General features: G+C 34.2%; 1 long non-coding RNA gene across 2 annotated transcripts; it reads right to left on the bottom strand.

The window, feature by feature from the left end:
* Positions 1–4,757: 4,757 nt before the first annotated feature.
* Positions 4,758–9,922, bottom strand: LOC138925529 (uncharacterized). 2 transcript variants are annotated; one of them, XR_011441759.1, is made up of 3 exons: positions 9,634–9,922; positions 8,133–9,344; positions 4,758–5,367 (listed from the first exon to the last, which is right to left on the bottom strand). It is a non-coding gene; the product is annotated as an uncharacterized lncRNA (long non-coding RNA). The 2 variants fall into 2 exon arrangements; XR_011441758.1 differs by having other exon boundaries at positions 4,761–5,352.
* Between the last annotated feature and the right edge of the window lie 68 nt (positions 9,923–9,990).

The raw sequence follows: 9,990 nt of genomic DNA, 5'->3' as shown, positions 1-9,990 counted from the left end.
GGTGTGCAAAATCGCACCTAAGCGAGCTGCAGGCTCCATACCACGGTGCAATTCGACGTGCTCTTAACGCGTATCCTACCTCTCCTACCGCATGCATCTTGGCTGAATCCGGTCTTCCGAGCATTCAGGCCCGCAGAGAAGAAACGACCATGCAGCTCATTCCCAAATTGCATTTAACAAAAAATGCTCTTTTAAGGAAGGATTTTTCTGCTTTGTTTAAGCAAAAACGAATATACAGAATCATATTCACCCTTAGGCGATGTGCCAACTACACAACGCAGCTTGGCCTACCACCTCCCAAACTAAAGTACACAAAGCCCCCAGCCTACTGGAACAATACAAAACCTAATGTGAACCTGGATATGTATAACGCCTCAAAAAAGAATACCACGGGATCAGAATTCCAGACCCGCTTCCGATCGTTACAAGAAAAACTTGGCTCAAAATCATGGCTCTACACCGATGGATCTAAATCATCTACTTTTGCTGTTGTCGACAGCGAAGGCAAAATAATCTCAGGAGGAATGCTACCTCAGTACCTCTTCTCTTCGCCAAGAAACACTTTGGACAATTTTTTATCTGTACCGATAGCCTCTCCACCTTATCTTCTTTAAGGAACTGGGGGCACACCGATCCCACAATCGAGGAGATAAGAAAGCTTTCCACCACCAACAAGATAACTCTCTTATGGACCCCCAGCCACTAAGGAATCGTTGGCAATGCAGATCAGGCTGCTCAGGACATGAGACTAAAACCGTCTCCTCTGTTTAGTCCTTTCAACAGCAAGGACATAAGTAACCTAATCCGTCATCACCTTAAGGACAAACAAATTGGAGAATGGGAACTTTATAACCACCGGTATTTTTCCATCAACAGTACTTTTACAAAAATTTCTCTGCCTGCCTACCTTGGAAAGCGGGTATGCTCAACTTTCATTCAGGAGAGGCCTTCGCATCGGACACACTCGTGCAACACACGAACATATTCTTACAGGAACACCACGTCCCTCTTGCCTTTGTGGCGAACGCCTTGAAATAGACCATCTTCTTAACTCATGCCGTCTTCTAGAGAGCGTCAGGGCTCACATTTTCAAACAACATAAACCATCCGACAGTAGTTTCTCAAGAAAACATAACAAACCTTTATACATTTGTAATCAAATCCAACCTTAATATTTAAGTATTGTAAATAATTAACTAAGTCTCGAGTCGTAGGCCATAGCAGCTAGTACTCTTTTAAGAAACCCATTAGATTTAGTATTATATACTAGATTTAATTTTGTTAAATAAATAAAAGAAAGTTAATTGTGTGTGAAAAAAATGGAAGATTTTTTATTTTGAAATTTTTACAGGCTTTTATGATAAATTTTGAACTATGTTTTGTAGTTGAATTGGTAGTACCTAAATCTAGTCTAAGATAGCTTAGGGCGGAGCGGGAGCGAAAGCTCATATTCGCTCTTGTGCGAATTCGCCCCGCTTCGCCGCAATAGATAAGTTAGGCTTGAGATTAGAGAAATATAGATCAAATTATAACGTTGACGAGGCCATTTCTTTTTCGTTTCACTTTCGTTTTTTTATACCCTTGCAGAGGGTATTATAATTTTGTCCAAAAGTGTGCAACGCAGTGAAGGAGACATCTCCGACCCTATAAAGTATATATATTCTTGATCAGGATCACCTCCTGAGTTGATATGAGCATGTCCGTCTGTCCGTCTGTCTGTCTGTCTGTTTCTACGCGAACTAGTCTCTCAGTTTTACAGCTATCGACTTGAAACTTTGCACACACCCTTCTTTCCTTTGCACGCAGTATATAAGTCGGAACGACCGGGATCGGCCGACTATATCCTATAGCTGCCATATAACTGATTGATCGGAAATGGTATAACTTTGGTGTTTTAAGAGTTAGAGAGTTCAAATTTGACATGAGTGCTATTTTTGGCAAAACATGCCAAATTTCATAAGGATCGGCCGACTATATCCTATAGCTGCCATATAACTGAACGATCGGAAATGACTCAACTTTCGTGTTTTTGAAGATAGAAAGCTGGAACTTGGTACAGATTCTATTCTATATTCCGGTTTTAACTACAAGGGTATATCAACTTCGGCTCCGCCCGAAGTTAGCTTTTCTTTCTTGTTTTTTTATATTTTCTGTCAAAAAAGTACCGGGACTGGATTAATTAAAACGCCTGTGCTAAACCGATTTCGGAAATTTTTTTTTGTTATGTTCTGCATTACTAAGTAAAGTTTGAGCGCGATCTGTGAAGTAGTTTGTTTACAGTCGCTGGTTACGTCAGTCTATGTACTGATTGATTGGCGAATTTCGTGGGCCATGGTTCGTGGGATAAAAAAGTCTTGGAAACAGCCAGTGTTTTTTGATTTTGACACCGAAATGACCGTTTACATTATAAATAACATTATAAATAAGCTATACAAAAGGGGGTTTCTCGTAGTAGCCATCGTCTCTTATATGGGCCCTGGAAATTAAAAGTTATGGCGACAGCTCGGCATATCAGAGAATAAGTAATAATACAAGTACATAATACATTCGGAAGAAAAAATCATTTCTTTTTAAGCAAGGTGCCCTGGTTGAGTCACCCAGCCGATGCTAACCTAAACCACTAACCATACAGCATATAGACAACCCATTTCATACAACGAAAATGGACGCGAAAATTTCTTGCTACAGGCCCCAGCAGGCCCCAGAGCGGATTTCTTACGCTCTCTTACGCTCATCGTTCGTTCATCTTACGCTCATTCTCGCATTAAATGTTTTCTGTTTCTCAGTCTCTAAACGGAGCGCGATGAAGAAGGTTGGCCTGCGCTTCGGTTGATCTTTGTATGTATGCGTGTCACACATTCACATACATGGGTGTATGTGTGCGTGCGATTTCGTTTCGAAGCCAGCGCACAAAATTTTGATTTTTCTTACTTTTAAGGCTTGCTACCCTAACAAAATTCGGGTATTCGTTATTTGATGAAATGACGAAAGAAATTATATTATTTTGTATATTATATTTTTTTATTATTTCAGCATACATTTTTAATTTATTTAGGAATAAGATTAAGTGTTAGTAGTAAAATGTTTTCTGTATATATATTTTTACGAATCATTAAAAATCAATATACTGAGAAAGTGTCAGAGTATATTTCGGTCGGAGTCACTTAAAGCGCCGTTTGCTTTTAAGTTTTTGTTGTTCTGCAAGAGGCTTGTGCATGCCTACTCTAACGATGGAATGATTTTTAGGGGAGGGTGAAGACGGGTGAAGAATTAAATTACTTTTTAAAGTTATTATATATAAGGAAATATATATAAGGAAATTATTAAATTAACGACAATAATTTAATTAAATCTCACAATAACCCAAAATATAATAACAAGTGCCTGAAAAATTGTAAACAAAAAAGGTAAACAAGTCCATCAGCTGTTTTCGTGTCTTCACCCTCCCCTAAAAATCATTCCATCGTTAGAGTAGGCATGCACAAGCCTCTTGCAGAACAACAAAAACTTAAAAGCAATCGGCGCTTTAAGTGACTCCGACCGAAATATACTCTGACACTTTCTCAGTATATTGATTTTTAATGATTCGTAAAAATATATATACAGAAAACATTTTACTACTAACACTTAATCTTATTCCTAAATAAATTAAAAATGTATGCTGAAATAATAAAAAAAAATAAAATAAAAAATAATATAATTTCTTTCGTCATTTCATCAAATAACGAATACCCGAATTTTGTTAGGGTAGCAAGCCTTAAAAGTAAGAAAAATCAAAATTTTGTGCGCTGGCTTCGAAACGAAATCGCACGCACACATACACCCATGTATGTGAATGTGTGACACGCATACATACAAAGATCAACCGAAGCGCAGGCCAACCTTCTTCATCGCGCTCCGTTTAGAGACTGAGAAACAGAAAACATTTATTGCGAGAATGAGCGTAAGATGAACGAACGATGAGCGTAAGAGAGCGTAAGAAATCCGCTCTGGGGCCTGCTGGGGCCTGTCGCAAGAAATTTTCGCGTCCATTTTCGTTGTATGAAATGGGTTGTCTATATGCTGTATGGTTAGTGATGCTACTAAGGACTCTGTTATTGTCACTTCAGCATAAAATTTTTTTTTACACTCCTTAATTTTATCATAGGAAGGCAACAGATTTTTAACGATTTTATTAATTCTTTGATGTAGTGTCATATTGGTGAACCGATAAATTGGCATCTAGAATCATACCCAACGCTTCTTCAGTAGGTATAGATGATTCAGTAAAATTTTGATTTTGAACATTTTTTATTTGGGTTCCTTTATTTGGAGAATCCAATGTCAAATCTTTAACCATTGCAGCAGAGTTGCGTTTACCTTCCTTAAATAGGTTAACCTGGTTTGCAACTGAAATTTCTTCAGGGCTAGTGGAATCAATAAGATCTTGTACCTTTCTTCGTTTGATGCGATCGCAGCAATCCTCGAATTTTTTTTGTGGTCTCCCAGGCTTAGATGAAAGAGAAATTTCTTGCAATACCGTGTATGGTAAATTCAAATTACCATTCAACCAGATTTTATTTTTTTTTAAAAACCTTTCCTCATAACGATAGCATTGATTCCATTTTATTTCAAATTGTAAACACAGATTTTTTAGAAAAGCCTTTAAGTCTTGTTGGAAAAAGCCTCCCAGTATTCCACAATTAAACACAAATTAACAATTTACTTGAAAAGTCTTTTTATTATATCAATACTTCTTCACACCAACTTGTCCGTAGCTTTATTAGTGTTACCAAAAATAAATTAGTTCAAGAATCTTTTGTCTATCGAAAAATACAAAGTTGGTATTTTTCCATACACCTCCTCAAAAGATACATTGAACAATTATTAAGCTAATACTACAAAATCGGACTGTTGTGTATTCTGGGAACAATATTAATGATTCATAGTTATCTAGAAATAGTCTTTGGCATCAAAACAAGCTAGTTCTAGGATTAAAGGAAAACCCAGTAAAACTTTAATCGAATCATTATAAAATAAATTAATTTTCAATTGACAAATTAAATATTTCTTAACTTTTTATTAACAGATGAACCAAAATTTCATAATTTTTCTTACATTAAATTATTAATTCATTAATTTTTATTTTATTAATTTTTTTTTTTATTTTTAAGCTATGTTTTTATTTGAAAATTAAATGAAATTAAAATTATTTAATTAATTAAATTGAAGTTTCAATAGTTTCTTTTAGTTTTATGTTAATAATGTATGGTAATAGAATATAATTTTAGTTTTTTAAACCCATCTCATGTCTTAGGGTTAAGAATCTTGCAGCAGGCAACGGCTTCGTGAGGACATCAGCTACTTGGTGTTCTGTGGGGATATATTCTAAAATAATTAATTTATTTTCAATTTGTTCTCTTGAGAAATGGTACTTTATATCAATGTGCTTTGATCGTTTGTGGCATGTAGGATTATTAGCTATACTAATGCAACCTTGATTATCTTCTAGTAGTTTGATCGGTTTGTTTAATTCAAGTTTTATACTACAGACTAACGATTTTAACCATAAAGCTTCCCTTACTGCTTCAAATAAAGCCATATATTCCGCTTCTGTCGATGACGCAGCTACTGAATTTTGCTTTTTCGTATTCCAACAAATCACATTCGAGTCAAACATTTTAAATATAAAACCTGTTGTACTTTTTCTATCGGACTTACATCCTGCCCAGTCAGAATCAACGTAGCCAATAATTGTGTCTTTAAAATTTTCATTTTTAGTTAAAGTTAATTTAAGGTCAACAGTTCCCTTTAAATATCTCAAAACTCTTTTAAGATTTTGCCATAATTCTGAATTGATTTTATTTGTATATCTACTTAAAATACTTATTGCTGTACTTAGATCAGGACGGGTACATAACATTAGGTACATTAAACAACCAATTAAATTTCGGCACGGCGCGTTATATTCTTCATCTGAATTTAAGGCCTCATAATTCAGCTTAGTTGGAAGTGGTGTACTGACTTCATGACAGTCTTCCATATTAAACTTCTTTAAAATGTTATTAATGTATGCTGATTGACTCAGATATAAAAGTCCATCTTTTCTTTCTATTTTAATTCCAATAAAGTGTCTTATTTCATATAAGTCCGTCATTCTGAACTTACTCATTAGGAATGTCTTAAGATTATTCATCGTATCATTGCTCTTTGTTGCAATTACCAGATCATCTACATATAAAAGCACATATATATTTTTTAAGACATCCCCATTGTCTTTTAAATAGATACATCTATCCACTGCAGAATTTGTAAAACCCATGTTTTTCAAAACATTTTCAAATGTCTCGAACCAGCATCGTGCTGCTTGTTTCAAACCATAAATTGACTTATTCAATTTACACACTTTACCATCTTCATATGGCACTCCTTCCGGAATCTTCATAAAGATTTCCTCTTTCAAAATACCATTTAAGAATGCCGTCTTAACGTCCATATGATGAACTTTTAAATTGAATTGATTTGCTATGGATAGAATGAATCGAAAACTAGATATTCTTGCAACTGGAGCAAATGTCTCATCATAATCTAACAGATACTCTTGAGTGAATCCCCGAGCTACCAATCTGGCTTTATATTTGATTTGCTTGCCATGTTCATTTGTTTTTATGGTAAACACCCACTTGCAATCAACAATATTTTTATCTAGAGGCTGATCAACTAAAGACCATGTTTTATTATAAAAATGGGAATCTAATTCTTCTTTTATAGCTTCTTCCCATTTACTTTTGTCTGTTCTATTTTTAATATCATTGTAATTACTTGGAATGTCACTACAAAAAACGTGAGCATTCATCAAGCAATTATTTAATAACTTATAGGATATTTTTTGCTTGTTTTGTAATCTTTCACTTCTTCTGACTTCAATTTCATCTTCTTTTAATTGCATACTAGGCAGTTCTTCACCAACGATTTCAGTTGGATCGACATTTTTACAAGTTGTTATCTCACTAGGCTGTTTATTTGATTTAAAATTATGAAATTTTTCTTCCGTACTATCATTCGGGATATTTGACTCCTCTACTGAATTAATTTCAGTAGACAATTGTAGAGTATCCATACTATCATTCTGAATACTTTCTTCCAGTTCCATACTTTCATTCTGAAACTACGAGTCATTTTCCACAGACCTAGTATTCTTCATATGTGATTCATCAACAACTATGTCTCTAGCTACCAAAAACTTCTTTGAATTTATGTCCCACAATTTATAGCCATTCTGTTCGTTACCAACCAGTATGCATTTGAATGATTTGTCATCAAATTTTCTTTTCCGCATTTTATCATGCACATATACTGTTGAACCGAATATTTTTAAATATTTCAATTTTGGCTTTCTGTTGTGCCACATTTGAAACGGAGTTTTCTTCTCCTGAAACGCTCTACTTGGAGTTCTATTGATTAAATATGTTCCTGCTAAAACAGCTTCACTCCAAAAACTTTTATTTAATTTAGATTTACTAATCATTGCTCATTTATGGATATGATCATGCGTTCCGATACTCCATTTAATTGCGGTGTATGTGGAACCGTCAAGTGGTAGCTTATGCCTTTTTCATAACAATAATCTTTCATCTCATTTGACAAATATTCTCTGCCATTATCGATGTAAAGATTCACAACTTTTAAGTTGAAATGAGCTTCACTCTTGGCGATGAAATCTTTGAAGAAATGAAATACTTCAGTTTTATAAGTCATCAAGTAAGTTACACAGTAATGTGTGTACTGATCGACAAAAATTACATAATAGTTTCTTCCATCAATACTAGAAGGAGTTATCGGACCACATACATCTGAATGAATTATAAATAAAGGCCTCCGTATATAATCTTTATTCTTCATTTTCTCAAATGGAAGTCTAGATTGCTTACCATTTATGCAAGCTTCGCATAAGTCATCATTTAATTTAACATTTTTTATAAGTTCTATATCTTCAAACATGCTATTTCGTACAATTTCTAAAAACTTTCCCTTGCTAATATGTCCTAATCTTTCATGCCACAAACTGTAGTTTTGATTTTTATCTGAGTTAGTTGTATATGCTTTATGATTTATTTTGAGATTTACAGTCGATACATTGCTCTCACACGTACCTTCAAGAATTTCTTGTCCATTCTTTGAAATTCGTATTCCCTTGGAATTAAATTCGACTGTCAAGCCTGCAGCTTGCATTTTCCTGACGGATAGTAAGTTTTGGGGAACCTCTTTGCAGAAAAGAACGTTTTCCAATGTAATGTTCGTATTCCGATCGCTGCAAAGTTGGACTGTTCCCTTTGCAGAAGCATATATGTATGCTCCTTGCTTTGCAATCGCAATCTCGATCGGTGTATCCAGGGTAGAATAGGTTGAGAAAAGATTTATATTGTTGATCATGTGATCAGAAGCTCCAGAGTCCAATATGAAGGATATATCAGCGTCACCTATATTATTTCTGCCCTGTCTTAACATAAATGCAAAAGATCTACCTGTTTCTACCTGATCTACCACATTAGCAACTTGGGCTTGTTTTTCCTCATCTTTATTTTCTAAAACTTTCTTGAAAAAAAAACAATCTTTCTTTAAGTGACCCTTTCTACCGCAATGGTGACATTTTAAATTGAATTTAAAGTTTTTTGAGGATTTGGCCTTAAAGTTTGATTTCAAATGCAATGCCTTTTGTTTGTTATCATTTGGAGATATAGCTTGAAGTACTTTATTGCTTGTATCCCTGCTTATGTTCTTTATCTTAGTTTCATGGTCAAGTAAACGATTTTTAACAAAAGAAAGAGTAACGTGTTCAGCAGATAAAGTTTCTATAGCTGTCACAACCCCGTCATAAATAGAAGGTAATGTTAGAAGAAGGTGAGCTACCTTGTCCACCTCCTCGATTTTTGCTCCCGATGACATTAATTCGCAGATTAATTCATCAAATTTGTTGAAATGAATAATGAGAGGAGTGTCACTATTTAGTTTAAATGTCAATAATTGCTTCCGCACAGAGAGCTGCGTAGCCAAGCTCTTACGTTCATAAATCGAGTCTAGTTTTTCAAAAATTTCTTTAGCAGTCGAATTATTGTCAGCAAAAGATAGAAAAGAGTCGCTCAAAAATTCTATTAACACGCCTTTTGCTGATCTCTCTGCCTTTTTCCAGATCTCATATATTTCTTGTGGTTTTTCCTTTTCAATAACAAATAAAACATCATTTTCAGCTAAAAGTGCCTTTACACGAAATTTCCATACGGAATACTTTTCACCACAAAAAGGTGAAATATTCTTGGACTTGTTCTCCTTATTCATTTTTGTTTTGTGCTTTATTTCAATTGTAACTTTGTATATTCGAGAAAAGAAAAAAAAGGAAAATAAGAAGAGGAAAAAGAAATAATGTCAAACAACCACAGTACCAAGTGCCTACATGTATAATTACATACATAAAAGTAATTGTGAATCTACCAATCCCGTATGATGAAATAGGAGAAAAAAAAACGCGTGGTATCAAATATGCATACATACATACATATGTACATATGTACATTAATTCACATTTCAAATTGAAACATGTATGCACTTGGTTGGAAATAAAATGTTTATCAAAAGGAACAAATATTTTATACAAACTTGTACTTTGCGATATTTTCACTGTTTTTATTTCTTTGGTTCTTGTTGAGATGCGTTTCCTTTCTTTTTAAATGTGCTCACACACACACACGTTTCTTTTGAATTTTAATTGTTTTTTTGACAAATTGTTTAATTGTGTTTTTAGTTTTAGTTTTTTTGCGAACACTGGGCCCATAACCTGTTGGAAAAACCCTCCCAGTATTCCACAATTAAACACAAATTAACAATTTACTTGAAAAGTCTTTTTATTATATCAATACTTCTTCACACCAACTTGTCCGTAGCTTTATTAGTGTTACCAAAAATAAATTAGTTCAAGAATCTTTTGTCTATCGAAAAATACAAAGTTGGTATTTT

The sequence above is a fragment of the Drosophila bipectinata genome, chromosome XR (genome assembly GCF_030179905.1).
Source record: "Drosophila bipectinata strain 14024-0381.07 chromosome XR, DbipHiC1v2, whole genome shotgun sequence".
NCBI lineage: Eukaryota > Metazoa > Arthropoda > Insecta > Diptera > Drosophilidae > Drosophila > Drosophila bipectinata.
The sequence above is the reverse complement of the archived record's forward strand: the minus strand, read 5'-3'. Positions and strand labels throughout refer to the sequence as shown.